Source organism: Pan troglodytes, chromosome 7 (assembly GCF_028858775.2).
Source record: "Pan troglodytes isolate AG18354 chromosome 7, NHGRI_mPanTro3-v2.0_pri, whole genome shotgun sequence".
Taxonomy (NCBI): Eukaryota; Metazoa; Chordata; class Mammalia; order Primates; family Hominidae; genus Pan; species Pan troglodytes.
The window spans coordinates 117421841-117446293 of NC_072405.2; the positions used below are offsets into that span (position 1 = coordinate 117421841).

General features: G+C 36.2%; 1 long non-coding RNA gene across 1 annotated transcript; it reads right to left on the minus strand.

The window, feature by feature from the left end:
- Nucleotides 1–1922: 1922 nt before the first annotated feature.
- Nucleotides 1923–10207, minus strand: LOC134810901 (uncharacterized). Its single transcript, XR_010159648.1, has 3 exons — nt 10121–10207; nt 4412–4462; nt 1923–2963 (listed from the first exon to the last, which is right to left on the minus strand). It is a non-coding gene; the product is annotated as an uncharacterized LOC134810901 (long non-coding RNA).
- Nucleotides 10208–24453: the final 14246 nt, after the last annotated feature.

The following is a 24453-nucleotide window of genomic DNA, read 5'->3' on the forward strand; positions in this document are numbered from 1 at the left end:
ACATACACACACATACACACTGCAAACTTTTATAGCCACAGTATTTTGAAAAGAAGTACTGTATATTAATGACTCAATATTAGAGAATAGCTTTCTTTTAACAATTTCTTTAAATTATTTAAAGAAAGCTATTCTACTGTTGAGAAAGGCTTGAAAATTCTGTTTTTAGAGCAGTGTCACTAATCCATTTTCAAAAAACATAATACATTATATGAAATTATTTAATCTTGCTCTTACAGTGTGAGAAGATGGACTTGTTTTCAAAAGTTGCAACCTGCAAATTATTAGCTTTTCATACTTATATTCTATGTCTACAAATGCTTATAGAATAGTTCTGTACATTTTAAAATAGGGTAATTATGTTATAATTGTGATCTATTGTGAAAAAGAGATATAGGCCACCCTATATCCCTCGGCTTTGGGAGGCCGAGGCAGGCAGATCACAAGATCAGGAGATCTAGAACATTTTGGCCAACATGGTGAAACCCCGTCTCTACTAAAAGTACAAAAGTTAGCCGGGCATGGTGGCACATGCCTGTAATCCCAGCTACTTGGGAGGCTGAGGCAGCACAATCATTTGAACCCAGGAGTCGGAGGTTGCAGTGAGCCAAGATTGCGCTGCTATAATCTAGCCTGGGCAACAAGAGCGAAACTCCATCTCAAAAAAAAAAAAATTACTTAATACTTGAAAAATAGAAAACAATTTACTTATCTACAGTTGCAGTTTTTCATTTCAGTATAAATATGTGCATGACTCTCTCTCTCTCTCTCTCTCTATATATATATATATGCTCATTCCATATGTGCAGATTTATAGTCTGTTTAATTTTTACTTACAAGTATAATTTTACATTAAAACATAATTTTTTAATGCTCAATATAATATTTTATCCCATGAACATAACCAGCGTACTTGAATCTCCTGCTGTAGAAGATCTGACTTATAAGTAATGGTTCAGCAAATTTCCTTGCTCATCTATCTATCTGCCCATGTTTAGTTTTTTTTTTTTTTTTTGAGATGGAGTCTCACTCTGTCGCCCAGGCTGGAGTGCAGTGGCGCAATCTCGGCTCACTGCAACATATGCCTCCCGATTTCAAGCAATTTTCCTGCCTCAGCCTCCTGAGTAGCTGGGATTACAGGTGCCAGTCACCATACCTGGCTAATTTCTGTATTTTTAGTAGAGGTGGGGTTTTACCATGTTGTCCAGGCTGGTATCAAACTCCTGATCCCAGGGGATCCACTCACCTTGGCCTCCCAAAGTGCTGGGATTACAGGCATGAACCACCATGCCCGGCCTGCCCATGCTTTTAATAGTAATTTTAGGATAAGGATTTTAAGGTGAAGTTGCTTAAAATGTAAGTGTATTTTAAAGCTTTTATTACATATCTTTTGTTTGTTCTCAGAAAGAGTGTACCAATTACACATTCATAAATAATTTATCCTGCTTTTTAATTTTTGACAAACTAATAAGCATGAATTATATATAATTTTTCATTTTTCATTTTGAGGAAAATACACATTTTTACACCTGAGATAAGATTTGATGTGTTGAAACATGCATTTCTTTAGATAGTGATAGAAAATATTGTTTTCAAAAGAGGGGAAAAAAAGTATAATTTTAAAATGAGAGAAACAAAGTCCAAGCAGGAAAATTGCAAAATAATCCTTTTTCTATTCAAAATCAGTGGTGGGTAGGGGAGTGAGATCTACCCAAAGTGGGGATTAAGCATCTCTGGATATCAAATGGAGAGTAAGACTGCTAACAGCTTTGGCTAGAACTCTGAAAATGTTAGCTGTTTTAATTGATAAGGCACCAAACAAAACTTTATATATCCAAGACTGATAAATGAAGTTAGAGTAGAAACATCAGTAGATATTTCTACAATTTTATTTAGCTCAAAATGATATCCTTGAAGTTGAAGATGGTGAATAGAATAGCTTTATTATGAGAAAAAGGGGGAAGGCCTGGCAAATTACTCAGAAATTATACGTTCATCTATGCTAATTTCATTTGAAAGGGAAACTGCATAAGTGTTTTGTGCAATCAGGCAGAGCTGCACTAGGTATGATGGAGATCAGCCCTATGCTCACAGTCCTTGGCTCATCAGAATTCTTTGAAGACATCATTACTGTGAAGCTGCTAAGCTGTTTTCAGAAGAGAAGAGAAAGCACAGAGTAGGTGCTGTTATTGCTTTGAATGGAACTCAGCTTGCTTGTGTGGGTTTGGAGTTGATATCATCCACTAAGAGAAGACTTAATTGTAGTCATAAACAGTCTGTGAATGACTTGGGTCCTTCTGAAGTGCTGTATATGGGAAATTTCTTTTTAACTCTCCAATATTTGGTAAGAAAAATCTTCCAACAAATGGAATGGCCTTTCTATTAAAAAATAAAAAATACTTGAGAACATGGCAGTTTTAAACAATGGGCTAGTATGGCAAATAAGTGAGGGTACTTGCAGACATCTGAACCCACAGCTTCTCCAATACATCTGGGGACCTCTGAGAGGCAGAATAGTCTGAAGGCTTGTTATGGCCCAAAGTTCAAAGAAAATACAAGAGGGGAAGATTTAAATGGCAGAAGAGAGATAAAGTATAGCCAATCACTCTCTCAGGAAGTCTTCTAAGAACAGTGCTCTTTTATGTACTCTTCACTTTCAGCTTGCGTCTTTCTTATATCTAAGGTCCCTTGGGCCCACAAAACTGGGCAGAAATTTTCCTAGCCAATAAAATGCTTGACATTTCTCTTCTGACATGCAAGGAAATAGAACAGTCTATCATTTCCTGCTTTAGAACTAACTGGAAAGAAAAAAGGAGCATACCATGTAATTTACCCTCAAGTATCCATTTCAACACAGTGAACACTATGTTAAAAAAAAAAAGGAAATGTCAATTAACTACCCGAGATAGTTGGTATATACCATTTTCTTCCATGGACCCAGTCTTGGCCACTCTAGCAGTTCTCTAAACCAAATGAAACAAAAATACAAAAACATTAACAAAACCCTCCTTGAAGATCTGAGTAACTAAGTCACTGTCCTAATTCAAGAATCTATCTGAATTGCTTCTATTGTCAATTTTCTGTCCTAGTTTAGATTTAACTTTCTGTAATCCAGACCTAGTCATTGTGAAATTGAATAACCACAGAACATTTACCAGTTCAAATGGTGGAGCCTCTCAGAAAAAGGCTCAATTACTATTTAAGCTAAGCATGCAAAGGAACAATCCTGAGTCTAGGATTTCCCTTGAATAAACCCATTCTGCCTGGGAAACAGCTTCCTGTCTTTGGCTGCATCTGAAGCATTCCTCAGGGCATCCTTAGACAGAGTGTGCTGCCCTGGCTTGATGGGCATAGGGTGCAAAGGACACTTGGTTGTACCTGCATGCCCAGATGGTGCCCACAATCTGTATTTACTTTCAGAAACCAAGGACAATAGGATTCTATTTTATTAAGCCACAATCCTAGTTACTGGAGAACATTGAGATCAAAGGTATTGGCACTGCAACCAGCTTTGGCAAGCCTCTGGGAAGAACATGTCTTTTCTGGCCTAGTTGAGTGTGTTTGCAATATATTTCCTTAGTTCAAATGGGGTCACCCAATCATAATTCTTCACTCTAGTTTCTTTTTAGTAATCTAACCTTATCTTTTATCTGGATATGCTCAGCTCTGAGTTACTGGAGAAGCTGAAATATTTTATAGGGGATAAAAGAAAGACAATTATGGACACTATGCTAAACTGTTTCTTGTGACATCAACCACCCTTTGTGAGGGTTATGATGGTCGAGGGGGTAACACAGTAGGTGAGAAATGGGAGAAGAGGATTTGTCAGGATTGTTTGTGTTCCCCAATAAATCAATAATGAAAGACTTGAGAGTCATTTTAAAAGCAGAAAAGCAGAGTTCAGCCAGTGGGAATGTTTCTACAATTAGGCAAAACAAGCAACTGTGCATGTTCAATTACCATAAATTTTCTTGACCACTTCAGCATGGAGAATTGGTTTTCCAATGTTTGTGCTCTCACATAACATCTCTTTCTATGTTATGTCTTAAACCAACCAGTTTCTCATCAGATTTCTGTGTGTTTCTTGTAACACTACTAAATTAAATGCTCTTTGAAGGCTAGTGCAAGCTCTTATAGAACCTTCAACAGTGCTCTGTAAACATGGTAAACTTTCATCAGTTTTTTTGATATCTCATTGGTATGATTTTATGGACATTGGATAGCTCATCATACTCCAGCACACATTCAAATACTTTCCATCTTGGTAAGTCATACCACTTGATTTCCCAACATAAGGCTTCATTTCTTTAGGCTTGGAAATTTCTCAATCTTTAACCATGTCCAGTTAAAAATGCAAATATCCCTGGGTAAAGTCCACTGTGTCCTCTTATGGCAATGGGTGCCTACTCACCTAAGATATTTCTCTTTTGAAGGTTTTTTCTTCTAGTGTCTTCTTTATTTTCTGGAGAAAGGATGTAGAAGATATAAATATTTTAATTTTCCTTGCAAGGAGCTTAAAATCATTGCCACTTTGTATTAGTATACCAACTCAAAAATTTAATTCTAGCTCATATTTATGACATTTTTTACTTGTAACTTTGATGCAGGCAAGTATCTGTGGCTTAAAAACCAAATTTGACTCATTTTTTAAAAAGTCCAGAGTAATTTCACTTAGGCTCAGGATTGTCCCTTTGTATGTTTATGTTAAATAGTAATTTAGCCTTTTTCTGAGAGGCTCCACCATTTGAACTACCGTGGTGTTCCGCTTTGGTACTTAGGAGAAAAAGCATTAATTTTATAAAAACTAAGAAGACAAGTGATTACTCAAAGGAGTTATGATCTGTATTTCCCTATTACACATAGGTATTCAATGCTGGAAAAAAAAATAAAAAATTTCACAATTTCCAAAAATTTATGCTCCAATTGCTTTAATCTGCAAGGGAGATGTCAGGATTGCAATAGAGGAGGAGGACTGTTTCTAACTGAGAAATCCCTGTCCTGCTCACCAGCCTTGCTGTCTGTGAATCTGAAGCCTTTTAAAATTGGGGGGAATTCATTCCCTTGCTCTTCACTTCATTATCTTAAGTTCATGAATGTTCTCCACTCTTCTCTGGCTCTTTCAAGAATAATTAGTACACTCATCAATTTCCCTGTCCTGGCTCATTTGACAAACAAGTGCCATACGAGTCAAATGTTTGCATTCTGTGCTGAGCAGAACTGAGGGGCAGTTTCTAAATCTGTAGGTTTCACAGCAGTGGTACTCCCAGGAGAGTCATAAGTGAATTTGTGGCAATGCAAGCAGCTCTGGACGACTGACAGGGTTGTGTTACATCTTTGAATTGGCCTTTCATTTCAGTGATTAACAAGTGAGGTTCAGGAAGCCTTTTGTTTCAGCTCCAATTAATTCAACAGCCTACTTTACTTTGTTCCCGTCTATGAAACCAGAATACCAGGCTTCCAGAAGAATATTTCTGCACATATATTTTAGAAATGACAGAGCTAGAAAAATCAAATGCAAAGCTTGGTAGTAAGCATAATTTCCTGGGTTTTTAAAATAATTTAATAAACAGAATAAATTATTTCAAGCTATATATCTCCCTAAAAACTCTTAATATCACATTATAAATTATGATTGTTAAGCAATAAGATGAATCCTAAATCAGCCATTTTCCTGATTTTCTTCCTTTTCTCCCCAAGTACCTATACCTGGGCAATATAGTTGCTATTGCAAAGGATGATTATAAAGGAGAGTGGGGGATGTAATAATATAATTCATTAATATTTGTTTTCATAGAGGGTTAACAAACTGCAAGGGTGAGTGGGCAAGATAACTCTTTTGGGAAGATTCTCCAAATTGCATTGTTATCTCTTCATTCATCAAGCATATGTGACATACCTACTGCATACTGAGTATTACAGTTGGCTGTGTGTGAGTACTAATAAAAAACTACATTGTTTCTGCCTCTCTGAGAATAAGAGACACACCAGTGACACATAAAGAGTAATACACATAGCTTAAAGGGTCAAGGAGTTAAAAATAGAAGAAATGGCACCCTGGATTTGAGGCTATCAGAAGTTTCTTGACTTTTAAGAAAGAAAAAGGAAACATATTGAAGGCAAGAGACACAGAAGCAATGAGAATCAAGTATGTATACCAGAAGGGTAAGGCTGAGTCAGTGGTACATACTGGGAGGAGTAGGATGTCATTTAAATGGTTATGGAAGCTGTTATTCACAGGTTAAGAATAATGGAACTCATAGTGTCAGTGAAACTCTAGCTTCTTAATCAGGACTCTGATGTGGATAAAGCTTTTGTACCTTTTCTTACTGCCATCTGAATCAGACTTGATGTTCAGGAACAGTTAAAGCTCATGTATGAAAGGACAATTTGGACAAACTAATCAAGCATTAGTAATATGAATAATCAAGAGAGTGCTCAAAATCATCTAATGTTGGTTTGTTTTCCTGAGGTTAATATTAATTAAAATTGATCAATATTAATAAATTTGTTTAATGGTTCCAAGTAACTTTAAATATTAAGAGTTCCTTTGGCCATCCATGTTTCCAAGTGATCTTCCTTAAATAATTATGAGGCAAATTTATTACCCGAGATGTGATCAAATCCAGACATCTAAGACAGGAAACCTACAGAGCAGGTTATTGACATATTCTATTCCTTATCATGACACTTAAAGCCCTGGAAAATTAAGGGCTTCTTATTCACAAGTTTATGGGATTCATTGGAACCAACAATGACCTTGTAATCCCTGTAGTCAGTATTCAGAGAAATCTTGCCAACAATATAACTGAAAGCAGAGCTGTCATTATAAAATCTAGATTTAAAGTAGGGATTTATGATTGGTACAATGTTCATGATATGCACTGCAGTATGAATTAGGCTATGATATAGCTTGACATTCACTGGAGATATTTTAAAAGCAAAACTTGGCTTTAGTTTTAGTCAATAGTTTCTTTATCTAAAACAGAAGAAAGTATTATCAATGCATCAATCAAAGTTTCAGAGATTTTGGAATGTGCAATTATTAATGGACTCGGGAGCCTTTGCAAATTGTCTACCTAAAATGACTTCAATGTTATTTTTATTTTTAATGTGAATACTAAAATTATTTGATTATAGCAACTTTGCCTTATACTTACTCAAGAACAGATACATGATCCTGCTTTTAAGCTGAGTTTAAAGTTTAGAGAGATTCCAAAGTGTAAGTAAACATTGTAATCAATACCACCCTTTTGACAAGACTCAGGGAAATACATTAAAAAAATGAAACAAATTTTTCTTCTAAAATGAAACATAAATTAACAAGATTTTCAAAATGTAGTTTTCATGATGTATTTTGGCTGCATCCTCAGTTATGTTTTCAAAACATGAAAATTAAACTAGAGCATCTTGAATTGAGAATCCAGCAGACTTTGGAATCAGTAGGAACATTTCCATATGCTATAATTTTCTAGGCATTATTTTGATGTTAATTTATTCTTTTATATATATTTAGTACTATTTTGTACTGGTTATGAAAAATTATAGCACACATAAAGAAATGGGAAGAAAACTACTTGCCACTATCCATTCTCCCATTATCTCAAGATATTTTTTCCAAGTTTTCAGACCATTTGGGCCATGATTCTTTTATTTTCCCCACATAATCTAAAGAAGGTTTCAATTGGAATCTAAAAGTAGATTCAGCTTAAAATATAGTTGGGTTAGTCTAGGTTGATTATTGATGAAAATTTAGAAATAATCAATATGTACCCCCCCGCCACACACCCAGCTTTTTAAGATTAGTATTTCAAGTTGGCTGCTTTGGGTAACTCTTGATTTTCTTTGAAGGACAGGGCTCCTAAAATAATTTTTAACTCAATAAAAAAGATTGTTCTAGATTTCAGAATGTCATAGAAGTATAGAGGTAATTAGAATGAAAGAGCTGAAGTAATCCAATGCCCAACTTGATTTCAGGAGTCAGAAGGAAGAAGGCAAAGAGTCCAAATAAGGATACATGTGTGGCCAACATTTAAGCCACTCTTAAGAGTTTATAAATTCTCTACAGAAATGGAGTGTGTGTGTGTGTGTGTGTGTGTGTGTGTGAGAGAGAGAGAGAGAGAGAGAGAGAGAGAATCTAATCCTGTTAGAGTCTTTGGAAACCACATTTACTATGGACAGAAAAACCAATTCAAATTAAATGGACAACACAAAAGAGAGGCCAGTGTTACATATAATTCCTCCATGTGTTTAGCAAGGTATGGGTTCCTCCTCTTGCTGCAAATCGGGATATATTGCAAATATTATGAACAAAGAACAGAGGACAAAAATAAACTAAGAGAAAGAGTTAAAATGATCTCCACATTGGCTGCCTGTGAGAATTGCAGTGGTTTGTTGCTCCTACTACCAATAATGACAAGCAAGATAGGAGCATGGCCTTGGGGTCAAATAGCAATCTTTATATTTGTCTATAGGATGATATGTTTGCAGAATGTGAAACACTTGGGCAAAAATATCTGAAAGCTTAAAAGGCAGGTCTAGACAAAGGGAGTAGTAAGATTGGCTTAGAAAGGTAGTCTGGGAATGATCTACAAGAAAATGCTGTTGTAGGAAGAGAGTAGTTTTCTGTTAGGGAAAAGGAGATCTTGGCACCGTTTACTCCAGGAGCCAAGCCAAATTGGAGCCAGTCCCAGACACAGGGGCAGCAAGATGAGGTAGGAGTGCAGAATGCACTTTCCTGGAGTCTAGAATTTCAAAATTCTGTATCTGTACTATTCCTGCCTCCTCCTATGGTTTGCAATTCAGAAGCTTAAAACTAACAAAAGACAAAGAATATTCCTGAAAGCAAAGAGAAGACAAATGCCTGTAAGAATGAGGACAAGCAATCAGAAGATGGAGGTGCTCACAAAGGCCAAGTACAAAGAGGGTGGGTGCATGGGATGTTCATCGGATATGTGTAGGTTACATTATTCTATCTTAGGTTATTTGCCACAGCATTTTCATGTGCCACTTGAAGTACATGTTTGATTCAGGATTTAACTGTACTTCTTTACGTTGACACTATGAATCAGCATTTCAGGTCTGGTTTTCTTTTCTGTACAGAACACCTTGATAATTTCTGAGTATAGAAGACAACTTCAAGAAGTTGACAGTCTGGCTGAGAAACTAAGACTGATAAAGAAACACTGAATAGAGGTTAGAAATGTGCATAGTTAATTACTAAATTATGAGAATTATAAGTCAGTTGTGGTTATAGTATTTCACAATTTGCAGAATCAGTGCAGGCTAGAAAACTAAAAAAAGGGTTCAAGGAAGAAGAATACGAGCTTGGCTTTGAGGGATGAGAAGGATATGACTGACAGGAAAGGAGAAGAGCATTACAAGTATGGGAAAAAGCACTAAGGTGGGACCAAAGATGGCATATTAGAGGTCTTGTCAGATAACCAGGTTCTCAAGAACAAGTGTATATCTAAAAGCAGTGGGACCTGAAGTTATCTAGTTTAAGGAGAAGTCAAAAAGCCAAGATGAAGAGTTTAAATTTCAAGCTGTGTCTAGGCAACTCACCTGTCTTCACTTTCAGAAGGTGAGGTTTGGTTGCAGCTGACAAGGTGCCTGATTCGGAGGATTTAGGAGCCTCTGTGAGGTGATGGGGCCAGTCTCCCTTCCCACATCACAGCTAATGAAAAGGTTGCTGTGCTGAAGTTCCCTTCACCTCATTGGAAATGTTCCATGTCCTACCAGCAGCCAACAGCTGGTCCTGGGAGCTGCAACTCTACCATGCCAGGACCAACACTATCCTTCAGCTCTTCCTCTCCTCCAGAACCTATTAACTATGATTCTAACACTCAGCTAAATCAAAGCCTTATGCGTAAGACTTGGCAATTATGTAAGTATTTTAAATGAAAGTTACAAATCTAACTCTCAACACAGAGTGCTTCATGCAGTAAATGGCAATAAATGGACTATGTGTCTTATTTCTCTGCAACCTCATACTCTAATTTATCCATTCCATCTTGAATTTTCTTTCTACCATTTAAATACCATATTAGCTTGTTTTCATACTGGTATAAATAAATACCCAAGACTGGGTAATTTATAAAGGAAAGAAGCTTAATTGACTCACAGTTCCACATGGCTGGGAGGCCTCGGGAAACTTACAATCATGGTGGAAGACAAAGGAGAAGCAAGTACCTTCTTCACAAGGCTGCAGAAAAGAGAGAGAGAGAGCAGAGGAAACTGGCACTTATAAAATGATCAGTTCTTGCAAGAACTTACTATTACGAGAGCAGCATGGGGGAAACCGCCCCATGATCCAATCGCCTCCTACCAGGGCTTTCACTCAACACGTGGGGATTAGAGTTGGAGATGAGATTTGGGTGGTGACACAGCCAAACCATATCAAATACTATTATACTTTAAATTTTCTTTTTAGGAATAAAACCTGCTTCTGGCTTCCAGTTACCAACAATAGTTTGCAAAGTGTGATCCCCTGACCAGCAGCATTAGCATCACCTGGGAACTTACTGAAAGTGTACATTCTTGACCCCACTCAGACCTGCTGAATCAGGAATTCTGCAGGTGGGGCTCAGCAATGTGTATTTCAAAAAGTCATCCAGGTGATTCTCAGGAGTGCTTGAGTAGAGAACTACTCGCCTGCAGGTACAGTGATGACTCCTTAAATATCATTCAAGGTTCTTTACGGTCTTCCTAACTTTTGCAGCCTCATTTAGCCCTAGCCTGCCACCCAACTACCACACTGAGGACATTTGTATTATACGAGACACATGTACAATTTTCAGCGTCTCCTGACCACACCAAGCTCTTTGCTATTGTATTATCTCTACTATCTCGTCTAGAGCATACTTCTCTCACCCTGGCAAACCCCTACTTTTCTTCCCAAGTTTCAACATTACCTCCTCCATAAAGACTTCCTTGATTCTGGCCAGCAGTTACTCTCTGCTATATTCTTGAAACCTTTTTTTATGTTCTGTGAATAAAATAATTATCACAATGAATTGAATGCTGTTTACATGTGTCTAGGCTTAAGGACAGGATTCTTGTATTCAAGGAAATACTTAGGAGCTAACAAAGCGTTGGGCACATTGCTAAGACTTAGTAATGCTTGTTTAACACACAAAGACATGATTTAACAAAGCAACAATTTTATATTCAAATCACCAAATTAGTTTCCAATTGAAGATAAAATGACATAGCCTCTCCAGCCCCAATTTCCCATGTGCTGGTTGTTACAGTTTTTGAAAAGTGGTAAACATCAAGGAATGTATCTATATGAACTCCGTGGATTATTTTCCTTATCAGCAATGGCTGACTCAGTGGCAGAGACAGGCCACCCACAGTACACTGAAGCAGCAGTTTGCTACCAGCAATGATTTGGTTAACCTTTGACTAAACATAGGAATTTAAAGCATGAAAAGGTCTGGAACCTGGCACAACCCTTTGACACCATGCTGTCTGTCATTAATGATAATCCACCATTAGATGTTCAGCTTTGAAAATGGAATTAGACGACTTCAGTTTTCAACCCTAACCCTGATGTACTGTAAAGTGAACCCTGCTGTGTTTGGAGACTTCCTGATTTACTGCTTTGCCTTTTAACTATTTTCAGGCAGATCGGGGGTAGAGGGAGGGTAAAGAAGTCCAGGGATCAAGTGAGTACAAACAAGGCATCTTACCCAACATCAAGGGAAGCAACTTTCTGCTTAGATAAGTCACAAGGTCAAAAGAGCTTTATTCCCACAGTTGATTTTATCTTCTTCTTCTTCTTCTTTTTTTTTTTTTCCAAACTAGGTGTAAGAATTCTTGCTAGGACATCATGCAAGAAATATTTCGTATCCTTTTACACTTCCTTTGAAAAACAACAGCAATAATGTTAGAGCTCCCTGGGGTCCCTCGTCTCCAACATTTTTTTTCCTTCTTAGCCATAATGTATTGGTGCAGCTGAAGGTCCTACACCCCATTTCATGTGTAGCACAGTGTTCCCAACAGGGTACAGTACATGCCTAAATGCTTGTTGAATGAACAAACGACGAAATCTGCCTCCTAGTTCCATAGCTGTGGTTTACACATAAAAGCAAATTTCAGACAGCAATAAAACTACAAGAAATTGACCTAGATCTCTTCCTGTTAACAATCGACTTGTTATTGTTTGGTTCACTTTCTTTTTCTGGCTTTTGAATCCCTGGCTACCCCTCCCTACTCCCACCTCCCAGGCTTTTTGGCTAATTGGAGTTGAGAATCTCTCTCAACTTAGCTCAGTTGACTCCTGGGATTTCAGTGTTCCTAAAAACATTGGTGAGAGACTCCTCCTCCAGTATTTACCCTGCAGAACCCTGGTGGAGAAGCAGAGTTCATCTCTCCCATCCCCTGACAGGAGAGAGATTTGGGCATCATTTCCCACCTACCTAGGTGAGAAGGGCTGGGGAGAACTGTATTTTCTTTGGATCCTTCTCAGATATTCTGATGGATCATTTGTGTTCTCTTTCCCAAATGTGATTACGTCATTTCACTGCCATACAAAGACTTTCCAAACTGTAGTAACCCCAGTGAAATTTTTCTTTCAAGAAAGGGGATATGATATTGGCATTACCACTATAGCAACTACAGAAGCATTACAGTACTTTGAGAATCTGTGAGCTATTCCAGATTAAATCACCTGGCCACTGTGTTGGGAAATGTACTTTATTTAACAAACATAACATTCACCATGAACCAGACACTGTTCTATGTGCTTCATATGTATTAATTCACTTAAATTTTAAAACAATGTAAGAGGCAGGTACTATTGTTAGCCCCATTTTAAAAAGAGGAAAGTGAGACAGAGTTACTTACCCAAGATGAAACAGGTAATGAATGACAGAGTCGAGATCCAAATCTAGCTAAGTACTCCAGCTACAATCTGTGCTCATAACCATTTTATGTTGATTCTCTACCTGATTCCATGTATTAGTTAGCATTCTCCAGAGAAACAGACATGGATTATACATTATATATATGACATATGAGAGGAGATTTATTATGAGAATTGGTTCACATAATTATTGAAGCCAAGGCATCCCACCATCTGCTGTCTGCAAGCTGGAGGACTTAGAAAGCTAGTGGTGTAACTCAGTCTGAGTCCGAAGCCCTGAGAACTGGGAAGCTGATGGTGTAACTCTCAATGATGCAAGTCCCGCAGTCCCAATGACTGAGAACTAGGAGCTCTGATGTCCCAGGGCAGGAATGTCTCAGCTCAAGAAGAGAGAGATTTTACCTTTCCTCTGCCTTTCTATTCTATCTGTGCCCTCAATGGATAAGATGCTGCCCATCCACACTGGTGAGGGCAAATCTTCTTTATTCAACCCACTGATTCAAATGCTAAACTTTTCTGGAAACACCCTCACAGGCACACCCAGAAATAATGTTTTAGTATCCCTTAGCCCAGTCAAGTTGAGAGGTAAAATTAACCATCACAATCCATCTGGCATTTCTCAAAGCAGCTTGAGTAATAGACATATGATTCAATGATATCATTAAATATAACTGCTGATAAAATAATAACAGGATAAATGTTTTTACTAATAATAAGAGGAAAAATAAGATAATTTCTCCTATTATTTGAGAGTATTGTCCATGTTCTGGTATATACATGCCCTCATATATATACATATTCGACACAGTTTTGATATTCATTTTTAAATGAGATCACTATAATATTTACTGTGATACAGAGGCACTATAATGTCAATTTTTTCTTTGTGGTAAACATAAAACCATCAAATTTGCCATTTTAACCGTTTTATATGTATAATTCAGTGGCATTAATTATATTCACAACATGTGTTACCATCACTACTGTCTACAATTTTTTGTTATCCCAAACAGAAACCACTAAGCAATAATTCCCCACTTCCCTCTCTTGTAGCCACTAAGTTAAGTTCTATCCCTGTGTATTTGTCAATGCTAGATATTTCACATAAGTGGAATCATACGATATTTGTCCTTCTGTATGTGACTTATTTCACTTAGTGTGATGTTTTTAAGATTTTCCCATGTTATGCATGTATTATAACTTCATTCCTTGTTATGATTGAATAATATTTCATTGTGTGTACTTAACACATTTTGTTTATCTGTTCATCTGTTGATGGACATTTGGATTGTTTCCAGCTTTTGGCCATTGTAAATAATGCTGAGATGAATATTGGAGTATATGTTTCTGTTAAAGTACCTGTTTTAAATTCTCTTGGAATTGTTAGTCATATAGTTTTTTAAGGAACCACCAAACATTTCAACAGCATCTCTACCATTTTACACCTCCACTAGTGATGTATGACAGTTTCAATTTCTCTGCATGTTCACCAGCACTTGTTATTTTCTGTTTTGTATTTTATTATGCCATTCTATAAGGATGAAGCAGTATCTCATTGTGGTTTTGATTTGAATTTTCCTAATGGCTATGATGTTGCACATATTTTTAAGTGCTTATTGGTCTTTGTATATCTTCTTGGGAAAATATATATTCAAGTCATTTGCCTATATTTTAATATAAATATTAAAATATTTATATTTTTCTGTTATTGAGTGGTGGAAGTTCTTTATATATTGTGGATATTAATTCTTTGTCAGATGTGTTATTTGTAAACATTTCCTTCCATTCTGAAGGTTGTCTTTTTGCTTTCTTGATGATATCCTTTGCACAAACATTCTTGATTTTGATGGTCTAATTTATCTAATTTTTATTTTGTTACCTGTGCTATTAGTGTCTTATTTAAGAAATCATTGCCAAATCAAAGGTCATGAAGATTTTCTCCTATGTTTTCTTATATTTTATTCAGTTTTAAGTTAATTTTTGTATATGGTCAAAGTAAGAGTCCAATTTCATTGTTTTATATGTGGATATCCAGTTTTCCCAGCACTAATTTTCCCATTTCTTGTTGAAGAAAATGTTCATTCCTTGTGGAATGGTATTGACATCCTTGTGAGAAATTATTTGATCACATATGCAAAGGTATAAATATGTGAGCTCTCTGTTCTATGTCATTGATCTATACGTCTATCCTTATGCCAGTATCACACTATTCTGATAACCATAGAAAATTAGTATTCACACAACTATATTCTAGTCAGCCACTATCAGGCTTAAGGCTTATCAACTCTGTATAGTTAGATCATTTGTGTTCCATAAAAGACTGAGGCTAATTACCCTAAACATGCAATTCTAATGTTTGTTAGAGAACTAGAGCTCACTAATATCCAATTTGTTTTCAGTTAGAGAAAATGGAGTCTACAGTCACTCTGCATTCCTCTTACCTAATTCTAGAAAAATTCTAACCTACTTCTATCTTTATAGATTTATCTTTTTTGGACATTTATATAAATGAAATTATATAATATGCAGTACTTTGCGACTGGTTTCTTTTACTCATCTTATGACCCTCATAAAGCTGTGAGGGTCATATGACTAGTTCTGGCCAGTAGGCTCTTAGCAGACATGACATACATCACTTCTAAGCCAAGGCATAGGAGACTGGCCTTGAGGACCCCATGTCTCTCTTCTCCTTCTTTGGCAACCAAAGATGTGGTGGGATTTAGAGGATCCAGCTACAGAGATGGAGCCTGGCCTGTGTCCCTGGGTGACTACTTGGAACAGAAACCTCCCTCTCGACATTAGCCTACCTTAGGTGGACAAGTAGCATGTATGACAATTTTTTTTTTGTTGTGCAAATATGCCACAAGGATTTGAAAACATATTTGTTAAAATTATCATACGTGTTCTGGATGTGTGGTCCCAGACCAAGAACAGTAGCTTCAACAAGAAATTTACAGCAATGCAAATTCTCAGGTCTCACTGGGACATGCTGAGTCAAAAACTGTGGGGATGGAGCCCAGCAGTCTGTATTTTAATAATCCCTTTAGGGTATTCTGACGCAAGTTAAAATTTAAATACCACTGCAGTAGCATAATCTAGCCTATCCTTTCTAATAATTGATAATTAGTTTTTCAACGTGTTAAATAACTAAATATAGTCTTCGTAGAGGAAAAGGAGAGCAGTAACTGTATATTTTTCATTTGAATCTTCCTTACCAATCCTATTATTACCACCTTAGTTCAAGGGGATATTAAGTCTAGCCGGAGTATAGTATAGGTCAAGAGTACTATTGAAAGGATATTGTAAGTAAAGATTTGGGTCATATTAAACATGATATAGGCACAATTAGTGTTCAATAAATGACGATTGTCTTTCTTTTCCTTTCATATCCTTGGTACTTCTTGAATAGACCAAGGCACAAACTCCCAATTCTCCCTATGTTCAATTTCTCTTCACTCTAGTTCCCGCATATTAAGATTACATTTAACTTTTTGGAGAAATTCAGCTTTGATCATATTATTTTTAACAGTTTTATTAAGATGTAATTCAGAAACTATATAATTGAGCCATTCAAAGTATACAATTCAACGGTATTTACTACATTAAAAAAGTTGTGCAGCTATCACCACGATCTAAATTTAGAACATTTTCATCATCTATAAAAGAAACCCAATAGTCCTTATGGTCACTCTCTATGCCCCTTATCCAATTCTAGAAAAATCCTAATCTACTCCTGTCTTTATAGAGCTATTTTAGACATTTTATGTAAATGAAATCATATAATATGCAGTACTTTGTGATTGGTTTCTTCCACTTAGCATAGTGTTTTCAAGGCTCATCAATACTGTGTCATCTCTCAATACTTCATTCTTTTTTGTGGCTGAATAATATTCCATTTTAAGGTTGTAGTACATTTTGTTTACGCATTCATCAATTAGTAGACATTTGAGTTGTTTCCACTTTTTGGCTATTATGAATAATGCTGCTATGAACATTTGTGTACAAGTTTTGTGTGCTCATATGTTTTCATTTCTGGTAATTATCTACCTAGTAACAGATTGTTGGAGTATGCGACAATTCTATGTTCTTTTAATTTTTTTATTTTTATGAATTTATAATAGTTGTACATATTTATGGGGTGCATGTAATATTTTGATATGCTTACCATTTTGACAAAGTGCCAAAATATTTTTCCAAAGAGGCTGCACCATTTTACATTTCCACCAACAATATATGAGGAGTTGAGTTTCCTTCACCCTTGTCACACTTGTTATTATTTATATTTATGATTAAGGGAAGCCTAGTAGTTATAGAGTGGTATCTTATTGTGACTTCAATTTGTATTTCTTTAATGATTAATGCTGTTGATAATCTCTTTCTTTGATAATTGACCATTGGTATATTTTCTTTGAAGATATGTGTATTCAAGTCCTTTGCAATATTAAAATTGGATTATCTTTTTATTATTAAATTGTAAGAATTCTTCATGTAATCTGGATACATGTCTCTTATTAGAGGTATGATATACAAATGTTTTCTCTCATTCTGTGAGTTGCCTTTTTACTATCTTGATTACATAATTTGCAGCAAAAAAGTTTTCAATTTTGATCAAGTTCCATTGATGTATTCTTTCCTTCACCACTTGTATCTTTAATGTCATGTCTTAGAAATAATGGCCTAACCAAAATTCTTGAAGATGTTCCCGTACAGAAGTTGTATAGTTTTGCTTTTACATTTAAATCTTTGATCTATTTTGAGTTTTAGTTTTTTTATTGGTTTGTTTATACTGTGAGGTAGGAGTCCAACTTCATTCTTTTGCACATGGACATCTATATTAGTCCATTCTCATGTTGCTAATAAAGACATACCTGAGACTGGGTAGTTTATAAAGGAAAGAGGTTTAATTGACTCACAGTTCAGCATGGCTGGGGAGGTCTCAGGAAACTTACAATCATGGTGGAAGAGGAAGCAAACTTGTCCTTCTTCACATGGTGGTAGGAAGGAGAAATGCAGAGCTAAAGGAGAAAAAGCCCCTTATAAAACCATCAGATCTTATGAGAACTCACTCACTATCATGAGAACAGCAGCATGGGGGTAATCACTTCCATGATTCAATTACCTCCCACTGCATCCCTCCCATGACATGTAAAGATTATAAAAACTACAATCCAAATAATATTTGGGTGGGGACAAACCATATCATTCCACCCTGCCCCCCCTCCAAATCTCATGTCCTCGCATTTCAAAACACAATCATGCCTTCCCCACTGTCCCCCAAAGTCTCAACTCATTCCAGCATTAACCCAAACATCCAAGTCCAAAGTCTCATCTGAAACAAGGGAAGTCCCTTCTGCCTATGAGCCTGTAATATCAAAACAAGTTAGTTACTTCCTAGTTACAATGTTGGTACAGGCATTGGGTAAATACACCCATTCCAAATGGGAGAAATTGGCCAAAACAAAAGGGCCACAGGCTGTTACTTCAGAGGGTGCAAGCTCCAAACCTTGGTGGCTTACACGTGGTGTTGGGTCTATGAGTCTCCTCATATATTGTTGGTGGAAATGTAAAATGTAAAATCTAATAGGGCAGTCACTAAACCTTAAAGCTCCAAAATGATCTCCTTTGACTCCATGTCTCACACCCAGGTCATGCTGACACATTAGGTGGGCTCCTATGGCCTTGGGCAGATCCACTCCTGTGGCTTTGCAGGGTACAGCCCCACTGCTGGCTGCTTTCACAGCTGGTGCTGAGTGTCTGTGGCTTTTTCAGACATATGGTGCAAGCTGTCAATGGATCTACAATTCTAGGGTAGATCCATAGAATTTTGCATGGTCAGGATGCAAATTTCCCAAACTTTTATGATATGCTTCTTCTTGAATGCTTTGTCACTTAGAAATTTCTTCTGCCAAATACCATAAATCATCTCTCTCAAGTTCAAAGCTCCACAGATCTCTGGCAGAGGCAAAATGCCACCAGTCTCTTTGCATGGTAACAGTGACCTTTACTCCAGTTCTCAACAAATTCCTCATCTCCATCTGAGAGTACCTCAGCCTGGACTTTATTGTCCATATCACTATCAGCATTTTGGTCAAAGCCATTCAACATGTCTCTAGGAAGTTCCAAACTTTCCCACATTTTTCTGTCTTCTGAGCCCTGTAAGTCTCTAAAAAGTTCCAAATTTTCCCAAATTTTCCTGTCTTCTTCTGAGCCCTCCAAACAAGGGCCAATATTCAAATTCAGGAAATACAGAGAACACCACAAAGATGCTCATCAACAAGAGTAAACCCAAGACACATAATTGTCAGATTCACTAAGGTTGAAATGAAGGAAAAAATGTTAAAGGCAGCCAGAGAGAAAGGTCAGATTACCCACAAAGGGAAGCCCATCAGACTAACAGCATATCTCTCTGCAGAAACCCTACAAACCGGAAGAGAGTGGGGGCCAATATTCAACATTCATAAAGAAAAGCATTTTCAACCCACAATTTCATATCCAGCCAAACTATGCTTCATAAGTGAAGGAGAAATAAAATTCTTTACAGCCAAGCAAATGCTGAGAGATTTTGTCACCACCAGGTCTGCCTTACACTTAAAGATTCTTTCACACACAAAGTACTTTTTGGATAAAAACAAGGAATTTGAAATGGTATAAAAGACCTGCATTTTATAAAATACCTGCATTTTTAGTTCATTTATAATTTTCTATTTATTATTTTTAATTGATTGGAGTCCAACCAATAAGTTGAAATGCTATATATTGTCAATATATTGTTATTCACTTTCTTTTAACTTTAAATTGCTCTAATATTCTGATATTCTGATGCATTATTTTTGAATCCAATTCTTAAAATACTCTAGACTTTTCACTATTTATGTGTTACTCAATTATTACTGATATTTATGTGGCATGTTTCCAATAAAAGCAAGAGGTATATTATAGTAAATATTTATAGTAAACAATTCACTTTCATAGATACGAAACAATTTCAAAAAGAAACTACTAAAGAACCAAGACAAAACAAAACAAAATTACAAGTAACTTACACAGACCTGAATTTGGGGAAGATAAATTGAATTAATTTGAAAATGTGTAGTTTGTAGTCTTTTAACTAAAAGTGGAGTTATTTCAAAACTTATTTTCTTCGTTGTGTGTACTATTCAATTAACATAAAAAGGTAAGTTTAGAATGCATGGCTACAGACAAAGGAGTGTTTAACATGAGCTTAATTGAGAGCTTTCTTTCTCCCTTGAAATAAAGATTAAATTACAGTCTTATAGTCTAGGTTCACTTTAAAGAAATTTAAATTTTGACTTTTTTTGGTCTGATTTTTGCTAAAAGATGGAAATCACTATTTTTTAAATTGCTGTCTCTGATAACATTGCCCAGAACATTTGCTAAAGATAAACACAATGGAATCAATGCAGTCATATGATATTTCCTGATGGAATACTAAGCCTACCCATTGCAAGACACAAATCCCATAATCAATTGGCAGGGTTGCGAAGGTCTTTCTTACATGCTAGATTGATATGATAATCCGTACTATGTTTTGACATATTCTGAATATTACAACCTATGTTCTTTTGCTTCTATGGCAAGTGATGGCTTTATACACTGGATTTTGAAGCACTAGGGAAAGAAATACATTGGCAGAATGCTTAGATTTTCATTTTTCCATAAGATAGAAAAAGCAAGATACTCAACAACTAGCTATGATGATGTGGCAAGAGATTATTTAATCATTCTTGGCATGCTTCTATGTAGCCAAGAAGTAACCTTAACTTGTCTAAAGCCTACACTGATATAAAAACAAACTTAAATACAGAAATTTATCTTTGTTATTTTAATTAAATAATAGATTTTTTTCAGTATAACTGCATGCAAGGCATATGCTCTGTTTCAGTACCAATGTGAAAAAAAATTGCAACTTTTAGTATACAAAAGGATTTTAGTTTTCCATAATTCTGTTTTAATGACACAAAATTGTATATGTATATATATATATATATTTTTTTTAATCTTGAGTTTCTCTATAAGGAAATTTAGTTAAGTATTTGCATGTTTTTGTTAATTTTTTTTTAGTTTCTTAATTGGCTAGTGATTTCTATTGAAATAAGTCAGGGGTTGGTGAACTATGCCCTGTGATTCAAAAGCATTCCATTTGTGTTTTCTTTTGTCTTGTGAGCTAATAATTATATTTATTTTCTTAAATTGCTAAAAAAGTAATTTTTAGTTATAATAATACTCATGAAATTTATCTGAAATTCAAATGTTAGTGTCCATAAGTAAAGTTTTATTGGAAGATAGCCATGCCCATTCATTTACATATGGTCTGTGGCTGCTTTTGTTCTCTAATAGCAGAATTGAATCACTGGGGCAGAGACCATCTGGTCTACAAAGCTGAAAATAATTTACTCTCTGGTCCTTTATAGAAAACGTTGGCCAACCTCCAAGACAGTTATCTCTATAAATCTTAGATGACTCCTAAAATGCATATACACACTCACACACAATGTACCTGGGTCTGTACTCTGTGAAAATGTTTTCATTTCAAACACTTTGATTCATGAGAGCTATCATTTAATATTTTGAATATCCAAGTTTTAAAACTATTAGGAAAATAATTCTCTATATTGGTAAGACCATGACAGTTTAAAAAAAAAAAAAACACTAAAAGCAACAGTTGCGCAAATAAAAACCCCTTGGATTAAATACAGGTATACTTAAATCCTGGAGTAACACATAGATTGAACTGACATATGGAAAATCCATGTTCTTCTACATTCTGCACCATTGAGTTAAAACGTTAATGTCACTATTTTAGGACATTTGTTGTCTACATGGTTGATATCAGTATTAATGGTGGTATGTTTGATCATTACTGAAAAATGATGGAATCTAATGTAATTCTACCGAGTTAATTTAATTTTAATGATTTGCATTTTATTGACTGGAATTCTATGTTATTTAACAGTCTAATGCCTAATTGACATCATAGCTCTGTGATATGAGAAGCATATCTGACATTTTACACTCTGGTCTGCATTTTACAGAGAAAGAGAGATCAACTGAAAAGAGTTTTCAAACTGCGCAGAGTTTTGGGGAGGGAGTAGCTTGTGGGAGACATATAAGGAAGAAGCCAATGGGTTTAGATCCTTGACCTTTGCTCCTTTTCAGCTAAAGCACTTTTGTTTTTGGTTTCTGATACAATATTTCCCCCTTATCCACAGTGGATACTTTCCAAGATCCCTAGTGGATGTCTGAACCCACGGATAGTACTGAATCTGACTGCCATCAATCAGAACACCTTTCTGTTCATGTCTTCCACCCACAAAGTTAATGCCTTTTTTACTCTAAACTTTTATTACATACTATGGCTATAACTTTTGCGTTTTGAGGTGTGACAGCAAAACTAGCATAACTTTCTTTTTCCTTCTTCAAAATTTCATGGATAGAAGATTTGTTCTTAAGATAGATTTTAGCAACTTCAGCATACAGTTTTTTTCTTTTCTTATTAAGTGAAGAACGTTCACCTTTTCACTTGAAAGCACTGTCCATCCTCTCTCTGGCATATCCATACTGCAAGCATCACTACTCTTGCCCTTTTGGGTCATTATGAATAGTAAAGTAAGAGGGACTTGAACTCAAGCACTGAGAAATTGTCAGTCCATCTAACAACCCAGACAACTACTAAGTAACTATCAGATGGAGAATGTCTACAGCGAGGATATGCTGGACAAAGGGAAGACTGATATCCCGAGTGAGACAGAGCAGGATACTGTGAGATTGCATCATACTACTCAGAACGGCATCCAATTTAAAACTTATGAATTGTTTATTTCCGGAATTTTTCATTTAGTATTTTCAGACCAGGGTTGACCGTGAGTAACTGAAACTATGGAAAGTGAAAACACAAATAAGTGTGGACTACTGGATTATAGATCCTACATGAAGATTTTTTATGGTTCTATTGCTAAATGCAGTGATTTTGTACTGTGTCAGCTTAGCCTAACTACAACTATGTTTTCCAGAATTCCCTTTTCTGTATTGTTTCAGATTAGGGTTGGTCACAGGAAATTTTGTACTAGATTTGGTAGGTAAGTGAAGAGGTATCATTATGCTATGAAGTTCAGTATAGAGACCAGCTTTTACGTACTGTCACTAATCTGCCGGATTACTTTGTTTGCATGAGACAGCAACTAGTCCTGTTGCTTCTTCAACTTCTCCATGTCCTGAGCCAGTAGCAATGCAACTCTACTATGGCGAAGGGTGCTAGTTTTTTCTGAAAGTTGCCTTTCTCATCACAGGTAGAGGGGGTACAGAACAGAGGCAAGTTCCAATTTGATCTCCTGGGTTTCTATTGTACTTGAGAGTTCTGTTTTGTCCATGTTTTCCCTGCTTCATGTTAAGCATTTCTTTCCAGATGTTGACGCTGGCTCTGTTGACCTACAGCAACTTCAATCTCACTACTGACTATAGATGCAGCAGCCTTCCATAGATATCTTCACAGCTCCCACCATTGTATATGGTATGATACATAAAATAAGTTCCTTATTCTATATCACTCAAAGACCCTCTGCTTCTCTGATGGAACCATAGAAGATATACTAAATGTGATTGAAAGCTACTCATTATTCATACACGTTGTTTTATAAGCGAGGAAATTGCAATACAGAGAAAATAGTAGTAGTAGTAGTGGTAGTAGTAGTAGCTGTAAAAATGTACTGAGTGCTTACTTAGTAATATCTTAAACATGTAATGTTACCTAATCCTCACTCTAACCCTATGAGTTCCTGTTACTGTCTTCTCCATCTTAAAGGAGAGGAAAAGACTGAAGCAGAGGGGATGTAAGTTTAAGGCCTCAGGTTACAGTTATTTAAATAGTGGAGTTGGAATTTACATCAAAGTAGTTTAACTCCACTCCAAGCTCTTAATCATAGCTTATGAATGAGTTTTTGTAGAGATATAATAGTAATAATTTTAAAAACACACTATTTTTCTAGGTTTCCATTTTTCCAGACAATTGCTTAAACAATTCACAAATATTTATTGAGTAACTACTATATGGTTTGTTTTAGGCAAGCATGACAAGAATAGTTCCTGCCCAGATGGAGAAACCATGTGTTTTGCTATACCTGCATTTGTGAAATGAGAACTGTGCTCCTATTTTAGGCTATATCTATCGCTCTTGCTGTCTATCTCTATATGTAGCTATATTCCATTGCATTTAAAACATAAAATATTAGAGGTGATTTTGTTAGAGTAGGTAGCTAGACAGACATGAGCAGGGTGGAAGAGGCTCCTCACCCAGACCAGGAATGCCAGGAGACCATCAGGTGATGGAGAGGCACTTGTTAAACTGTCCCTCAAAAATGATAATTGGCCACAGCCAGCACCGAGAAAAGACAGTCTTCCAGTAGATACAAAACTGAAGCTGGTGATCAGCAGCCTCCTGAGGAGATCTCAGGAGCTGGGTGAGTGAGCTCAAGTATTTGCAGTAAGAGTCAAAATGGAGGAGTTCAACCAATATATGACTTTCCTCTGGGAATGCTTGACTGATAAGGGAAAAATGCCTCAAGTGAGCATAC